An 18,657-nucleotide genomic window follows, 5' to 3' on the forward strand; every position below is an offset into this window, starting at 1 on the left:
GCACTTTGCACTGGAGCAAAGCGAGGGAACAGCAAACTTCCACAGCCACCCTCCCTCCGGCATTGGCAAGCTGGCTGTGCTTTCTAGATGAGCGTTGTATGGACTCCGGGGGAGAAGTTGTTGCCCTCCCCCTTCTGTTGCTCGATCTGTGCGCCCGGGGAAGGGAGAAAGAGCCTTGAACTTCTTGCTGCAGCAACAGCTGCTTCGCTCGATCTGGTGTCTCCTCGCAGCTGGAGCTGTTGCCATAGAGAAGCTTGTTTGATTCACCATTCGCCCTGTCAGCGCTGAAGTGTCGGGAGACTCATTACTGTGGGGACCCACTGGCTGTCTCTGAGGAAACTGGGTAAGTATGAGCAACTGAGTTTCTGCGCTTTCACTTCTGCTCTGCTGGTGATCGCAACTGGGGAACGAGAAAGCTGCAGTCCGCAGGAGTCAGCTCCACTATCAGGTTCCCATTAGTTCCCTGTTTGTTGGTTATTTGGGAGTATGTGTGTAAATAGCACACACCTTTTACCATGTGACAAACGACTTGGCACGAAGGCAACTTTTGGATGGCCGAAGGTGAAAGAGAATCTGTTGTGTAGCGATAGTAAAATGTACGGTACATAAGAATTCGCTTTCCACAAATTATCCATTCAGGCCCTATGATAGCAAGTGCCAACGGTGTTACACCTGATATCAATCCGACAAACTCGAGGGCCGAAGGGCCTCTTCTGTATTGTATGATTCTATGCCCTGTCCACAATAAAGTGGGTCAAATGAGCCAGTTACCTGCCCAACAGTCTACTCTTAATCATTAGCGGAGTGACAAAGGGGGGTCATTGACAGTGCCATCAAGCAGCACTTAGGACCCCGTTCACTGATGCTGACTTTCCAGCAAGATACCTCAGCTTCTTGCAGACATAAAAGAGCTGGACTCCAGGGGTGAGGTGAGAATTACCTGCTTTAACATTCTGCAGCATTTGCCTCACTGTGGCATCAAGGAGCTCCAACGAAACTGAAGTCAGTGGGAATCAGGGGGAACACTCTCTACTTGTTGGAGTTGTACCAGCAAGACCATACCAAACTAAGAAAATGCAACCTATGTGGACCTTCAACTCCGCTCTGTTTCTACGCAAACAACAGATAAAAAATTCCCGTGAAGATCTTGTTCCAAAACATTGTATACATTTGTTGTTATTTTGAAAGACAGGGGGGCAATGAATTCTGTTTTTGACAGATGGCTGATGTTCACAACATGAGATGACATTAATTGATGATAATTGTTCATTTAAAATAGTCACCTTCCAAAATCCATGTTATAAAACAGATTACTTGTTACAGTGTTAATCATATGTTTACCTTTATCTCCTTTGCTTATTATTTTGCATTGTTGAACTATTTTATATTTTAATATCACTGCAGCTGCAATAACTTTTGTTGAGTCAGTGATTACTTTTCAGAATTAATGTAAGTGATTATTCCTGTATCATTAAAAGAACAATAACTAGTTTCAACTTGATCTGTACTCATAGTAGCAGAAATTGGCAGACAATGAGTGGATAATTGTGAGTGAAAATTGAGGTTCCACCCTCGATGATATAATTACATCACCTGGCTCCATAGTTCTAGCTAACCTGACTGCTGCCAAACTTTCCAATTGTATTGATGCCTGTAGCTCTTGCCGTCACCTTTGTTTCTTTTAGAAGTTGGTTTTCTGGCTGTGATTTTGAAAAAAAAACACTCATGGGGTGTGGTTGTCTCTGCCTGCACCAACACTTTATTGCCTGTCTTTAGCTGCCATTGAGAAGATTGCTTTCTAGAATATTTTCCATCGGTATTCACACTGGAAAAAGACAATATTGTCTAAGAGAATACTGAGATACAGGCTACGAGACTAGATGGGATTGAGGTTCACAAGGAGAAGGTGTTAACAATTCTGGAAAGTGTGAAATGCCCCCTGATCCAGATGTGATTTATCCTAGGATTCTTTGGAAAGCCAGAGAGGAGATTGCTGAGCCTTTGGCTTTGATCTTTATGTCATCATTGTTTTCAGGAATAGTGCCAGAAGTCTGGAGGATAGCAAATGTTGTACCCTTGTTCAAGGAGGGGAGTAGAGACAACCGTGGTAATTATAGACCAGTGAGCCTTACCTCGGCTGTGGATGAAGTGTTGGAAAAGTTTATAAGACATAGAATTTACAATCGTCTCGAACGGAGTAAGTTGATTTGGGATTGTCAACACAGTTTTGTGAAGGGTAGGTCATGTCTCACAAACCTTATTGAGTTCTTTGACCAGGTGACCAAACAGGTGAATGAGGGTAAAGTAGCTGATGTGGTGTAAATGGATTTCAAGAAGGCATTTGATAAGGTTCCCCACAATAGGCTATTGCACAAAACATGAAGGCATGGGATTGAGGGTGATTCAGCAGTTTGGATCAGAATTTGGCTAGCTGGAAGAAGACAGAGTGGCGGTGGTTGATGGGAAATATTCATCCTGAAATTCAGTTACTAGTGGTGTACCGCAAGGATCTGTTTTGGGTTCACTGCTGTTTGTCATTTTTATAAAGGACCTGGATGTGGTTGTAGAAAGATGGGTTTGTAAATTTGCGGATGACATTAAAGTCAGGAGAGTTGTGGATAGTGCAGAAGGATGTTGTAGGTTACAGAGGGGCATAGATAAGTGCACAGTAGCAAATGGAGGTTAATGCAGAAAAGTGTGAAGTGATTCACTTTGGAAGGAGCAACAAGAATGCAGAGTACTGGGCTAATGGTAAGATTCTTGGTAGTGTAGATTAGATTATTTACAGTGTGGAAACAGGTCCTTCAGCCCAACAAGTCCACACCGACCCTCCGAAGAGTAACCCACCCAGACCCATTCCTCCTGACTAATGCACTGAACACTATGGGCAATTTAGCATGGCCAATTCACCTGACCTGCACATCTTTGGACTGTGGGAGGAAACCGGAGCACCCGGAGGAAACCCACGCAGACACGGGGAGAATGTGCAAACTCCACACAGAGAGTCGCCTGAGGCGGGAATTAAACCTGAGTCCCTGGCGCTGTGAGACAGCAGTGCTAACCACTGAGCCACCGTGCCACCGATGAGCTAGGAGAGCTCCGTGTCCACACACAAATCCCTGAAAGTTACCACCCAGGTTGATAAGATTGTTAAGAAGGCATACAGTATGTTAGCTTTTATTGGGAGAGAGATTGAGTTTCAGAACCATGAGGACATGCTGTAGCTGTAAAAAACTCTGTTGTGGCCGCACTTGGAGTATTGCACGTAGATCTGGTCACCGCATGATAGGAAGGATGTGGAAACTTTGGAAAGGGTTCAGAGGAGATTTACTAGGATGTTGTCTGGTATGGAGGGAAAGTCTTACAAGGATAGGCAGAGAGACTTGAGGCTATTTTCGTTGGAGAGAAGAAGGTTGAGAGGTGATTTAATTGAGACATATAAGATAATCAGAGGGTTAGATAAGGTGGACAATGAGAGCCTTTTTCCATGGATGGTGATGGCTAGCATGAGGGGACATATCTTTAAAGTGAGGGGTGATAGATATAGGATGGATGTCAGAGGTAGTTCTTTACTCAGAGAGTAGTAGGGGTGTGGAACATATTGCCTGAAACGGTAGTAGACTCTCCAACTTTCTGGGCGTTTAAATGGTCATTGGATAAACATATGACAAAAATGGAATAATGTAGGTTAGATGGGCTTCAGATTGGTTTCACAGTCAGTGCAACATCAAGGCCCAAAGGGCCTTTATAAAGCTATAATGTTCTATGTTCTAATAGTTGCAGTCCATGGGCTGTAGGTACACCCATATTGCAGTCAGGGAAAGAATTCCAGGATTTTGATCTCACGATGCTGAGAATGTGATATATTTCCAAGTCAGGATTGTGTTTGGTCCAGAGGGGAACTTGCAGGTAATGATGTTCCCATGCATCTGCTGCCCTTGTTATTCTCAATGGAATTAGACTTGAGATTGGAAGATGCTGTCCGAGGACCTTTGGTAAAATTTTGTACTGCATTTTGTAGATAGTACACACTGCTGCTATTGAGCATATGTGGTTCAGTGAGTGAATGTTTGTGGATGTGGTGCCAATCAAGTGGCTTCTTTGTCCTGGGCATTGTCAAGATTTTTGAGTGTTGTTGGAGCTGCACACTCCCAGGTAAGTGGGGAGTATTCCTTCATACTCCTGACTTGGGCCTTGTCGATGGTGGACAGGCTTTGGGGTTTAAGAGGCACAGTATTCCTAGCATCTGACTTCTCTTGGAGCTATTGTATTTATGTGTCTGGTCCAGTTATGTTTCTGTTCAATGGTAACCCCCAGAGTCAAAAGTGTATTTAATAATGGTAATGCCATTGAACGTCAAGAGGTGGTCATTAAATTGTCTTTTATTAGAGATGGTATTTGTTTGGCATGAATGTTACTTGCCAAGTTTCATCCCAAACCCAGATATTGTCCACATCTTGTTACATTTGGATATAGTCTGGTTCAGTACCTGAAGAGTCATGAATAGAATCTTTGAGTCAAAGAGACATACGGCATGGAAACAGACCCTTTGGTCCAACTTGCCCATGCTGACCAGATATCCTAACTTAATCTAGTCCCATTTTCCAGCACTGTGCCCATATCCCTCTAAACCCTTCCTATTCATAGACCCATCCAAATGCCTTTTAAATGTTATAATTGTACCAGCCTCCACTGCTTCCTCTATTAGCTCATTCCATACACGCACCACCCTCTGTGTGAAAAGGTTGCCCCTTAGACCCCTTTTAAATTTTTCCCCTCTCATCCAAAATGTATGCGCTCTAGTTCTGGACTCACCCAGCCCGGGGCAAAGACCTTGTCTATTTACCCTATCCAGGCCCCTCATGATTTTATAAACCTCTATAAGGTCACCCCGCAGCCTCCGACGCTCCAGGGAAAACAGCCCCAGCCTGTTCAGCCTCTCCAACCCTGACAACATCCTTGTACATCTTTTTTGAACCCTTTCAAGTTTCACAACATCACTCCAATAGGAAGGAGCCCAGAACTGCACGCAATATTCCAAAAGTGGTCCAGCCAATGTCCTGTACAGCTATAACATGGCCTCCCAACTCCTGTACTCGGTGCTCTGTCCAATGTAGGAAAGCATATCAAATGCCTTCTTCACTATCCTATCTACCTGCAACTCCATTTTCAAGGAACTATGAAACTGGACTCCAAGGTCTCTTTGCGGCACCACTCCCCAGGAGGTTACCATTAAGTGTATAAGTCCTGCTCTGATTTGCCTTTCCAAAATGCAGCACCTCACATTTATCTAAATTAAACTCCATCTGCCACTTCTCAGCCCATTGGCCCATGTGATCAAGAATCCGTTGTACTTTGAGGTAACCTTCTTCACTGTCCACTACACCTCCAATTTTGGTGTCATCTCCAAATTTGCTAACTATACCTCCTATGTTCACATTCAAATCATTTATATAAATGACGAAAAGCAGTGGACTCAGCACTGATCCTTGTGGCACTCCACTGGTCACAGGCCTCCAGTCTGAAAATCAATCCTTCACCATTGTCCTCTGTATTCTACCTTCAAGCCAGTTCTGTATCCAAATGGCTAGTTCTCCCTGTATTCCGTAAAATCCAACAGTCTATCATGAGGAACCTTGTTGAATGCCTTACTTAAATCCATATAGATCACATCTACTGCTTTGGCCTCATCAATCCTCTTTATTACTTCTTCAAAAAACTCAATCAAGTTTGTGAGACATGATCTCCCATGTTCAAAGCCATGTTGACTATCCCTAATCAGTCCTTGCCTTATCAAATACATGTAAATCCTGTCCCTCAGGATTCCTTCCAACAACTTGCCCACCACTGTTATGGACTAGGCCAGACCATTCAAAACATTCTTAAGCAGGCAGCCCAGACCATAACTTTGCAATTTGTTTTGGGAAGTATACTACTCAGATTAAGTTAGTGAGGTTACCTACCAGGTTTAAAACAAACAAATAAAATTATTCACAAAATTACACAATGAAACACAAAGAACAGAATAATGAACCCCTACAGAACACAATCTATCCAAACTGGACTTAAGTATGCTGTTCTAAATATATGCAACAATCCCAATAAGCAAGCCTTCTTTAAACCACAGTACAAAAAAGGGTCAGATGCTTAGGTTGAAGTTAGAAGGGCAGAAGAGAGAATTTCCACATAGCTCACTATTGAACTCCCAACCACTTCTGGACTGAACTAAACTGCTCTGCTGGAGAGCTGACCACTTCCCTTTCATTCTACAGGTTATATCTAAAGCATGACCACTTTGGTCTGAAGTCTCATCTGTTTACATATAAACAAAAGGCCTCTCAAAATCCTTTTCATCTCTGTACCAAAGCAGACTGATCAGAGCCCGGCCTGGTTTATTACCCTGCTGAAAAAAACCAATGACAGAGTATCCTTGAGCCAAGGAATAGCTTTGTGAAAAAAAAGGACTAGCTTTGTGACACCACAGATGTCAGGCTCACCAGTTTATAGTTCCTTGGATTTTCCTTGCTATCTTTCTTAAACAGTGGCACCACGTTAGCCAACCTCCTGTCTTCCGGCACCTCACCTGTGACTATTGATGATACAAATATCTCAGCAAGGGGCCCTATAATCATTTCCTTAGCTTCCCCACAGAGTTCTAGGGTACACCTGATCAGCTCCTGGGATTTTATCCAGTTTTATGCATTTGAAGACATCTAGCACCTCTTCCTCTGTAATATAGACATTTTTCAAGATGTCATCATCTATTTCCCCACATTCTGTATCTTCCATATCCTTCTCCACAGTAAATACTGATGCAAAATACTCGTTTAGTATCTCCTCCATCTCCTAGGGTTCCATACTCAGGCTGCCTTGCTGATATTTGAGGGGCCCTTTTCTGTCCCTAGTTACCCTTTTGTCCTCAATATATTTGTAAAATCCCTTTGGATTCTCCTTAACCCTATTTGCCAAAGCTATCTTATGTCTGCTTTCTGCCCTCCTGATTTCCCTTTTAAATATGCTCCTACTGCCTTTATATTCTTCTAAGGATTCTCTCGATCTCTTCTGTCTATACCTGACACATGCTTCCTTCTTTATCTTAACCAAAACCTCAACTTCTCTGATCATCCAGCATTCCCTACAATTACCAGCCTTGCCTTACACTCTGAGAGAGATATACTGTCTTTGGACTCTTGTTATATCATTTCTGAACACTTCCATTTTCCAACTGTCCCTTTACCTGTGAACATCTTCCCCAATCAGCTTTTGAAAATTCTTGCCTAATACCGTCAAAATTAGCCTTCCTCCTATTTAGAATTTCAACTTTTAGGTCGGGTCTATCCTTTTGCATCACTATTTTAAATATAATTATGGTTGCTGACCCCAAAGTGCTCCCCCACTGACACCTCAGTCACCTGCCCTGCCTTATTTCCCAAGAGTAGGTCAAGTTTTGCAGCTTCTCGAGCAGTACATCAACATACTGAATCAGAAAATGTTCTTGTACACACTGAACCAATTCCTCTCCATCTAAACCCTGATCACTATGGCAGTCCCAGTCAATGTTTGGAAAGTTAAAATTCCCTACCATAATCACTGTATTATTCTTACAGACAACTGCGATTTCCTTAAAAGATTGTTTTTTAATTTCCCACTGATTGTGGGGTGGGTGGGGGGGGCTCTATAATGTAATCCCAATAAAGTGATCATCCCTTTCATATTTCTCAGTTCCACCCAAATAACTTCGCTGGATGCATTCTCAGGAATATCCTCCCTAAGTGCAGCCATAACGTTATCCCTTATCAAAAATGCTGTCCTTCTCCTCTCTTGCCCTCTTTCTATACTTCTGATAGCATTTGTATCCTGGAACATTCAGCTGCCAGTCCTGTCCATCCCTGGGCCATGTTTCTGTAATTGCTATGATATCCCGGTCAAATGTTCCAAACCATGCCCTGAGTTCATCTGCCTTTCTTGTTAGGCCACTTGCGTTGAAATAAATGCAGTTTAATTTATCTTTCCTCTCTTGTTTTCTGCTTTGTGTCTGCCTGCCATGATTGTTTGACTCGCTCCTTTTCCCAATGGCACCAGTCTCAGATTGATCTGTTTTCTCACTATTTCCCTGGGTCCCTCCCCTATACGTTACTAGTTTAAATCCTCCTGAGCAGCTCTAGCAAAACTCCCTGCCCGTTTATTAGCTCCCTTCCAACTGAGATGCAATCCATCCTTCTTGTACAGATCACTTCTACTCCAGAAGAGATTCCAATTATCCAAAAATGTGAATCCATCTCCCATGCACCAGCTCCATCCACCATCCACCAGCCATGCATTCATCTGCTCTATCCTCCTATTCCTACCTTCACTAGCTCTTAGCACCAGGAGCAATCCAGATATTTCTACCTTTGAGGACTTCCTTTTTAAATTCCCGTCTAACTTTCTATATTCTCCCTTCAGAATCTCATCCGTTGCCCTTCCTATGTCGTTAGTTCCAATGTGTACGAAGACCTCCTACTAGTCCTTCTCCCCTTTGAGAATATGCTGCACTCTCTCTGAGATCTCCTTGATCCTGGCACCAGGGAGGCAACACACCATTCTGATTTTTCGATGCCGGCCACAGAAACTTCTGTCTGTGCCTCTGACTAGAGGGTCCACTATCACAATCGATCATTTGGGACCCCTCATACCTCTCACTACATTAGAGCCACTCTCAGTAGCAGAACTTGGCTGTTTGTGCTACATTCCCATGAGAGTGCATCAACCCTTACATTTTCCAAAACAGTATACTTGTTTGAGATGGAGATAGCCACAAGAGACTCCTGCACTACCTGCCTACCCCTGTTACCTTTCCTGGAGTTAACCCAGCTACCTGACTGTATCTGCGGTTTTTCTCCCTTCCTATAACTGCCTTCCATCAAATCCCCTAGCACCTGTAAGTTCCTTATTTCCTCTAATTGCCGGTCCAATCGATAGGATTCACAACCTGCAGGTATAATCATCAGTAACATGAAAACTCTCCCTAAACTCCCACATAAGACAGGAAGAGCACATCACTCTACTAAAGGCCTTTTTTGTTCCTTCACAATCTACAGACCCGGAAAATAGCACTGTCGTTTTCTCTAAAAAAAAACACTGCTCCATGCTGATTTCATACCTATGACTTATATTTTAAAAATGTAATCAAGAGGCAGATCTCAATAAAGCATATAATCAAGAAAGAACCCACTCTCCTCACTATTGTAGATTTACAACAAGGTTACACTTAAAAACTATGCATTTATCCATTCCTGTGCAGTGAGCCCTCTCACACAGGTTCCTCCAAGGTCAGCTGTGAATTTTGCTGTTTGTTCATTTTTAGTGCTGAAGATTACACAATCATGAACAAATATCCCCACTTTAGGTCTTACGATGGCGGGAAGGCCATTGATGAAGTAACTGAAGATATTTCAGCCGAGGATATAATGCTGAGGAGCTCCAGCAGAGATGTCCTGCAGCTGAGATGACTGACTTTAACAATCATAGCCATCTTACTGTGTGCAAGATATGATACCCAGCAGTGGAGAGTTTGCTCCAATATCCATTAACTCGATTTTTGTTGGGGTCCTTGATAGCACATTCAATCAATGCATTATTGATATCAAGGGAGGATACCCTCAATTTTCCTCTGAAATTGAGCTCTTCTGTCTGTTTGAACAAAGGCTATAATGAGGTCAAGAACTGAGTGGCCCTGGCAGAACCCAAACTGGACATCATTGAGCAGGTTATTGGAGAAAAGGTGCTGCTTGATGACACCTTCACATTTTACCGATGTTCAAGAATAGATCGATGAAGCAGTAATTGGTCAAGTTGGACTTTTATGCTATCATTTTCATGTACAGAACATACCTGGGCAATTTTCCACATACCTGGATATATGCCAGTGTTGTAGAGGGACTGGAAGAGCTTAGCTAGCAATGCAGCAAGTTTTTGAGCACAAGACTTCAGTACTGTTGTGGGAATGTCATCAGAGTCCATAGCTTTTGTGGTATCCAGTGCCTCCAATCATTTCTTGATATCACATTGGAGCAAACCAAATTGGCTGAAGACTGGCATTGTGGTTCTGGGGCCCTCTGAAGGAGGCCAACATGGATCCTCCACTAATACTTCTGGCTGAGTATTGTGAATGCTTCAACCTTTTTGCACTTATGTGATGGGCTCCCCCATCCTTGAGAATGAGGATATTTGTGGAGTCTTCTCTTCCAGTGAGTTGTTTCATTATCCACCATCATTCATGACTGGATGTAACCGGAGTGCAGAGTTTAGACCTGATCCATCGATTGTTGGATAGCTTGGTTCTGTCTACTACTTGCTGGTTATGCTATATAGAATGGAAGTAGTCCTGTTTTCTAGCTTGACACCTCATTTTTTAGGTATGCCTGATACTGCTCCTGGTATGCCCTGCTTCCACTCTCTATTGAACCAGGGTTTATCCCCTGGCATAATGGTAATGATAGAGTGAGAGATTGTGCTAGAGTATGATTCTGCTGCTGCTGATGGCCCACAGCATCTTATGTATGCCTATCTTGAGTTGCCAGATCTGTTTGAAGTCCGTCCCATTTACCATGGTGATAGTACCACATAACACAATGTAAAATATTCTCAATGCAAAGGAGGGACTTCATCTCAACAAGGACTGAGCGGTTACTGGATTAGTGGTGCTGGAAGAGCACAGCAGTTCAGGCAGCATCCAACGAGCAGCGAAATCGACGTTTCGGGCAAAAGCCCTTCATCAGGAATAAAGGCAGTGAGCCTGAAGCGTGGAGAGATAAGCTAGAGGAGGGTGGGGGTGGGGAGAGAGTAGCATAGAGTACAATGGGTGAGTGGGGGAGGAGATGAAGGTGATAGATCAAGGAGGAGAGGGTGGAGTGGATAGGTGGAAAAGAAGATAGGCAGGTCGGACAAGTCCGGACAAGTCAAGGAGACAGTTACTGAGCTGGAAGTTTGAAACTAGGATGAGGTGGGGGAAGGGGAAATGAGGAAGCTGTTGAAGTCCACATTGATGCCCTGGGGTTGAAGTGTTCCGAGGCGGAAGATGAGGCGTTCTTCCTCCAGGCGTCTGGTGGTGAGGGAGCGGCGGTGAAGGAGGCCCAGGACCTCCATGTCCTCGGCAGAGTGGGTGGGGGAGTTGAAATGTTGGGCCATGGGGCGGTTTGGTTGATTGGTGCAGGTGTCTCGGAGATGTTCCCTAAAGCGCTCTGCTAGGAGGCGTCCAGTCTCCCCAATGTAGAGGAGACCACATCGGGAGCAATGGATACAATAAATGATATTGGTGGATGTGCAGGTGAAACTTTGATGGATGTGGAAGGCTCCTTTAGGGCCTTGGATAGAGGTGAGGGAGGAGGTGTGGGCACAGGTTTTACAGTTCTTGTGGTGGCAGGGGAAAGTGCCAGAATGGGAGGGTAGGTCGTAGGGGGGTGTGGACCTGACCAGGTAGTCACGGAGGGAACGGTCTTTGCGGAAGGCGGAAAGGGGTGGGGAGGGAAATATATCCCTGGTGGTGGGGTCTTTTTGGAGGTGGCGGAAATGTCGGCGGATGATTTGGTTGATGCGAAGGTTTGTAGGGTGGAAGGTGAGCACCAGGGCCGTTCTGTCCTTGTTACGGTTGGAGGGGTGGGGTCTGAGGGCGGAGGTGCGGGATGTGGACAAGATGCGTTGGAGGGCATCTTTAACCACATGGGAAGGGAAATTGCGGTCTCTAAAGAAGGAGGCCATCTGGTGTGTCCTATGGTGGAACTGGTCCTTCTGGGAGCAGATACGGCGGAGGTGGAGAAATTGGGAATACGGGATGGCATTTTTGCAAGAGATAGGGTGGGAAGAGGTGTAATTCAGGTAGCTATGGGAGTCGGTGGGTTTGTAAAAAATGTCAGTGTCAAGTCGGTCGTCACTAATGGAGATGGAGAGGTCCAGGAAGGGGAGCGAGGTGTCAGAGATAGTCCAGGTAAATTTAAGGTCAGAGTGGAATGTGTTGGTGAAGTTGATGAATTGCTCAACCTCCTCGCGGGAGCACGAGGTGGCGCCAATGCAGTCATCAATGTAGCGGAGGAAGAGGTGGGGAGTGGTGCCAGTGTAATTACGGAAGATCAACTGTTCTACATAGCCAACAAAGAGACAGGCATAGCTGGGGCCCATACGTGTGCCCATGGCTACGCCTTTGGTCTGGAGGAAGTGGGAGGATTCAAAGGAGAAATTGTTAAGGGTGAGGACCAGTTCGGCCAAACGAATGAGAGTGTCAGTGGAAGGGTACCGTTGGGGACGTCTGGAGAGGAAAAAACGGAGGGCTTGGAGGCCCTGGTCATGGCAAATGGAGGTGTAGAGGGATTGGATATCCATGGTGAAGATAAGGCGTTGGGGGCCAGGGAAACAGAAGTCTTGGAGGAGGTGGAGGGTGTGGGTGGTGTCTCGAACGTATGTGGGGAGTTCCTGGACTAGGGGGGATAGGACAGTGTCAAGGTAGGTAGAGATGAGTTCAGTGGGGCAGGAGCATGCTGAGCCAATGGGTCGGCCAGGGTGGTCAGGCTTGACCTTGATCTTGGGAAGGAGGTAGAACCGGGCAGTGCGGGGTTCCCGGACTATGAGGTTGGAAGCTGTGGGTGGGAGATTTCCTGAGGTGATGAGGTTCTGTATGGTTTGGGAGATGATGGTTTGGTGATGGGGGGGTGGGGTCATGGTCGAGGGAGCAGTAGGAAGAGGTGTCCTCGAGTTGGCGTTTGGCTTCAGCAGTGTAGAGGTCAGTGCGCTAGGACTGAGCGGTGGCCACTCTTATCAGTACTGTCATGGACAGATAAAACTGCAGTCAGTAATTTGGTAAGGACGAGGTCAAGTATGTTTTACCCTCTCGCTGGTTCCCTCACCACCTGTTGGTGACTCAGTCTAGCAGCTATGTGCTTGCAGACCCAATCAGCTCAAATAGTAGTGCTGCTTCAGAGCCACTCTTGGTGGTGGACATTGAAATTCCCCACCTAGAGTACATATTGTGCCATAGATTAACTTGATTAGTAGGGGTGCTGCCAAGCCATTCTTGGTGATGGACTTTGAAATCCTCCACCCAGAATATGTCTGTGTCCTTGTCACCCTTACTGCCTCTTCCAACATGGTTCCATGAGACTTCATGATGTCGATGTTGAGTACTCCCAGGGGAACACCTTATGGATTGTATACCACTGTGCTGCCATCGCTGCTCAGCGTTCTGATGGTGGGAAAGGACATCTTTATGGGAATTGAGGTACCTGGAACATTTTCTGTGACATATGATTCAGTTTGAATGACTATGCCAGGCTGTTGCTTGACTCATCTGTGTGACAGTCCTTCCAATAACGGCAGTGGCTTTCATATGTTTGTAAGGAGGACTTTGTCGGGTCAACAGGGCTGTTTTAGCTGCTGTCATTTTCGGTACCCGAGTTGATGCCAAATCTCTGTTTACTATACTTCCTGCAATTGATATAACTGAGTGGCTTGCTCAATTGTTATTGTGTAATTGAGCATGAGGGAGGTACAGAGCTATGAACAAGTATCATATGTATCAGCTGACTTCTACATTCACAATGTCACGTTTCCATAGCCTGAACTCCAGTACATGCTTTGGTGGCTCCTATCCTAAATTTATTAAAACCAACAATATTTATGATAAATAATTCAGATAGTTTCCTCATGAGAGCATGATGAAGTATAAGCATTTGTTCACACCTTTTGCCACTGTGCATTGGTAGTGGTGGAAGGATTGGATGCTTGTAGATGTGGTGCCAATCAAATGGGCGACATTGTCCTGGATGGTGTTGAGCTTCTTGAGTGTTGTCGGAGTCATCCAGACAAGTGGGGAGTTTTCCATCACTGTTTTATATTATGCTTGTAGATGGTGGGTAGCTTCTGACCTGCACTTGTAGCCACTGTATTTGTATGCAAGTCCAGTTCAGTTTCTAGTCAATTGCAACCCCGGAATATCGATAGTGGGGGATTTGGAGCTGGCAATGTTATTGAAAATGCACCTTAATAGACTTTAAGAGACAAATGTGAAGAACAAGCATTATGCTATCACTTACATATACACTTATGTATTTATTTGCTTAGTGTCTTTAATAATTTGTGAAGGTAATGCTAGAAATATAGTTAAATCCATGGTGGAAACTGCTGATGGCTAGTTCATACTTAAATGAAGGATCCAAAACTGGCACAGACAGATTTTACTTCATTGTTAAATACACATTACCATTTTCTTATTATTTGAAGATATAATTTGGAATGTTACTGCCTTGGGAAGATTTCAGTGGTCATTAGGATAATAACTCATTATATGAGAGACAGAGAAAAAAATCGAGGAAATAATAAATAGCAAGAGATATATTTGAGGGAGTGAGAAGGTTAATTATTTTAGACAGCAGAAAATCAGAGATGCTTATCATTATATGAAATAAATTTCTGGATCCAATGAAGTTGTCAATAACAGTGAACTACCTGCCTTCCTGCTCAACTGATAATCAGATGGCTGCAATTCTGTTACAACCTTCCAACACCCTTCAACAATCCATTATCCTTGTTATTACTTAGCAGATGATGGATTTGAATTCAATAAAGACGAAATCTGGAATTAAGAGTATAATGATTATTGTGAAGCCATTGTTGATCATGAGGGGAGAAACCACATCTGGTTCATTAATGCTTTTTCGGGAAGGAAATTGCCATCGTTTCCTGGTTTGGCCTACATGTGACTTCAGACCACACAGCAATGTGGTTGACATTTAATTGTCCTCTGAAATGGCCGAGTAACCCACTCAATTATAATAATTTTTATGGAGTCTCAACAAAAAAATGAAACTGGATGGTCTACCTAATATTGGACATGATGAATGCAACACAAGCCTGATGATGCTAGAGTCTTTCCTACTAACATATGGGGACTAGTGTCAAAATTGGGAGAGCTGTCTCACAGACTAGTCAAACAAGAGTCTGACATTGTCTGATTCTGTAAGACTATGTCCCAAACACCACCATCACCATCCCTGGATGTGTCCTATCCCACCTAGAGAAAAGACCCAGCAGAGGTGGCAACAGTCAGGTGGGAGTTCCCCTGGAAGTCCTGAACATTGACTCTAGACATCATGAAGTCTCATGACATCAGGTCAAATATGGGCAAGAAAACCTCCTGCTGATTACAATGTACCATCCTCCCTCGGGCCATGACTCTGTGTTCCTCTATGTTGGACAATAGTTGGAGGAAGCATTAAGGATGGCAAGGACATAGAATGTACTCTAGGTAGGCAATTTCAATGTCCATCACCAAGAATGGCTTGGCAGCACCCCTACTAATCAAGATAGTTGAGTCCCAAAGGATATTGCTGCTGGACTGGGCTTGCAGCAAATGGTGAGGAAACCAACAAGAGGCAAAAACACACTTGACTTAATGCTCATCAATCTGTTTGCTACAGATGCATTTGTGCATGATAGTATCGCCAACAGTGACCACCACAGATTCCTTGTGAAGGAGAAGTCCCATCTTCACATGCTTTACATTGTGTTATGTGTGGCACTATCACTGGGCGAAATGGCACAGACTTCAAACAGGGCATCCACGAGGTGCTGTGGGTGATCAGCTGTGGCAGGATCATACTGCAGCACAATCTTCAACTTCAAGATCTGGCATATACTCCACTCTACCACTACTATTAATAGAAGCGATCAACCCTGGTTCGATAAAGAGTGAGGAATGCATACAGGAGCAATTCCATTTATACTTAAAAATTAGATGTCAACGTGGTAAAGCTACAAAATGGGATGACGTGCAAGCCAAACAGTATAAGCAGCAAGTCATTGTCAGGGCTCAGCAAACCCACAACCAACGGATTCTGTCATGTGACCCTGGATACTTGTAAGTTTTACTTCTATATTTTCCACTTTCATTTATAGCTTTTCTACTTCCTATAACCAGCTTTGTTTTGATTTTCTCTGAATCTCCTCTTAGGCTGCCAACTCCTGACAATCGAGTTTAAGCTCTTACCAACAAGACCAGATTAAATTGTGTCGGGGGGAGTGATCAGCTTTGTACTAACTCAAGAGTTAGATCAGCCGTTTAATTGAAATCTCTAACTTTTCTTCGGTAGCTACAGTAATAACTTGAATCATGTGGAACCCTCCAAACTCCTCTACCTTTAATGGATTCTTTCAAAAGGCTAGGTGAAAGTGAGGACTGTAAATGCTGGAGATCAGACTCTAGATTAAATTGATGCTGGAAAAGCACAGCAGGTCAGGCAGCATCCGAGGAGCAGGAAAATCTACGTTTTGGGCTTTTGCCCGAAACGTTGATTTTCCTGCTCCTTGGATGCTGCCTGACCTGCTGTGCTTTTCCAGCACCTCTCTTTCGAAGGGCTGCAGACACAGGGTCAGAATCTTCAGTTTCTTGGGAAATTCCCACAAAGTCTGCTGTGTTGAGGCTTCTGCACGGTCCTGTCATGCAATTTCAGCTTGCACTGTTCCAATGACTATCTGGCTATTGGAACATCCAAGCCCTAATGTCAGCTCCCCAAATATCTCTGCTCATTCACCCTGAGCAGCTGTACATTTCCAATGTGTGCTGTTTTAATTAACAGTAGATTAGATTCCCCTACAGTGTCGAAACAGGCCCTTCAGCCCAACAAGCCCACACCCACCCTCTGAAGAGTAACCCGCCCAGACCCATTTCCCTCTGACTAATGCACCTAACACCATAGTATGGCCAAATCACCTGACCTGTACGTCTTTGTACTGTGGGAGGAAACCGAAGCACCCGGAGGAAACCTACGCAGATGCAGGGTGAATGTGCAAACTCCACACAGACAGTCGCCCATGGCTGGATTCGAACCTGGGTCCCTGGAGCTGTGAGGCAGCAGTGCTTACCACTGAGCCACAGTGCCACACGTAAGTAGTATGAGGATGTTTAATTCCAAATTCTGTGGTATTGGCTGATTTCAGCTGGAAGAAAATTCTGAGTAATGAAGTACTACAATTGGTCTCAAAGCCCAATGGTTAGAGTGTAGGAAAAGAAACTAGTCAATATTCCTGTCTCTGATTGTAATTGGGAAGGTGATTGCTGAGTGGTATTATCACTGGACTGTTAATCCAGAAACTCTGGTATTGTTTTGTGGACCCAGGTTCCAATTCCACCATTTCAAATGGTGAAATTTGAATTCAATTACAAAAAATCTGGAATGAAGAGTCTACTTGTTGTTGATTGTCAGGAAACACTCGCCTGGTTCACTCTATCCTTTTGGGTAGGAAACTGCTATCCTTATTGGTCTGGCCTACATGTGACTCCACACCCACAGCACTCTTAACTGCCCTTTGAGCAATTGGAGATGAGCAACAAAGCTGGCCCAGCCAGCAATGCTCACACCCCATGAATAAATTTTAAAAATTGAGTGATCTATATCTGCACAACAAATAAGCACAAGCAAGAATGCAATGCTGTCAACAGTTGAAGACTTTTCCAAAACTTGTTGGGTACAATAAGAACACTACATGCAAACACATGAATCACGGCAATCTGGGAAAAGCAGCAGACAGCTGAACTGCAAGAATCAGGAATTTTTGAGAGCATGATAAAATCATCAGGAAAGAAATGATAAGGTTCTATCAGTTTCAATAATTGAGAGTGCTCTTTCCTCTGCAATAAAAGGGAAAACTCCCATGCTACTTTCAAAACCTGAACACAGTCTCTGATGATGGTTCAGTGGAGGACTGTATTGTGCAGCATTCAATGTTTTAGTTAACACGACATCTGAGGCCTTATTTCATAACAATTTCTGAACAAGAGCTGAGAGTGCCCCCAGTGTTTTGACCAAAATTGTTCTCTCAACTAAGACCAGCTAAATCAGACGCAGTCGTCATTTTTATGATTGTTTACAAGCACAGTTGTTGCTGCATTTACCAGCATAATATGAGTACTTAATATAAAGTAATTAGACACAAATCAAAATGCCTGCTTGACTTAAGAAATTTGCATTGCTGTACTTTCTTTCAAATGAGAATTATAAGCATTACAATAAGAATAAGTAAAGCTGTTAGTTCCACCAGAGTGTATTAAGTCATAATTAGAATTATGTAGCTCTTCCTTGAAACTACATGATGACAAGGAAAGCTTTTTATTAAGAGTCTCCAGTTCATGGAGGAGGATTCAGGCCAATCCATATGTAACAACCGGATGTGAAAGCTCTGCTCAGATTTTGGTTGCTGTGATAAATTGCTCCAGAACAGCTGAGAAATCTACAAAATTCTAAAACAATCAACATTATAATTAATGCAACTCACAAAATTCCAAAAAATGGCCAGTTTGCCCCATCTCTCAATGATAGCAGATCCTTTAAAATATTCCCAGATTAGTATCTTTTCTTAAAACCAATCAGTTCTTCTTGGCCACACCATATCTGTATAAATAAATTTAATTGCACAAACAAACAAGGAATAAGAGTAGGCCACTGAACTCTTCACATCTATTTCTCTATTCAATAAGGTCATTAGCTGATCTGATTTTGACCTCAACTCTATATTCCTCCGTATCCCTGATAATGTTTCATCCCCTTCATTAGAATTGAAGAATCATAGAATCCCGACAGTATGGAAATAGGCCCTTTGACACAATAAGTCCACACAGACCTTCTGAAGTAT

The 18,657-nt window shown here is 43.8% G+C and overlaps 1 protein-coding gene across 1 annotated transcript in view; it reads left to right on the forward strand.

Moving 5' to 3' along the window:
- arhgap40 (Rho GTPase activating protein 40) overlaps positions 1–18,657 on the forward strand; it is a 133,316-nt gene continuing 114,659 nt past the window's right edge. Inside the window, exon 1 of the mRNA XM_072556490.1 lies at positions 1–343. The gene's annotated coding sequence lies outside the window, so the exon portion shown is untranslated. The remainder of the gene's footprint in view (positions 344–18,657) is intronic.

The sequence above is a fragment of the Chiloscyllium punctatum genome, chromosome 37 (genome assembly GCF_047496795.1).
Source record: "Chiloscyllium punctatum isolate Juve2018m chromosome 37, sChiPun1.3, whole genome shotgun sequence".
Lineage (NCBI taxonomy): Eukaryota > Metazoa > Chordata > Chondrichthyes > Orectolobiformes > Hemiscylliidae > Chiloscyllium > Chiloscyllium punctatum.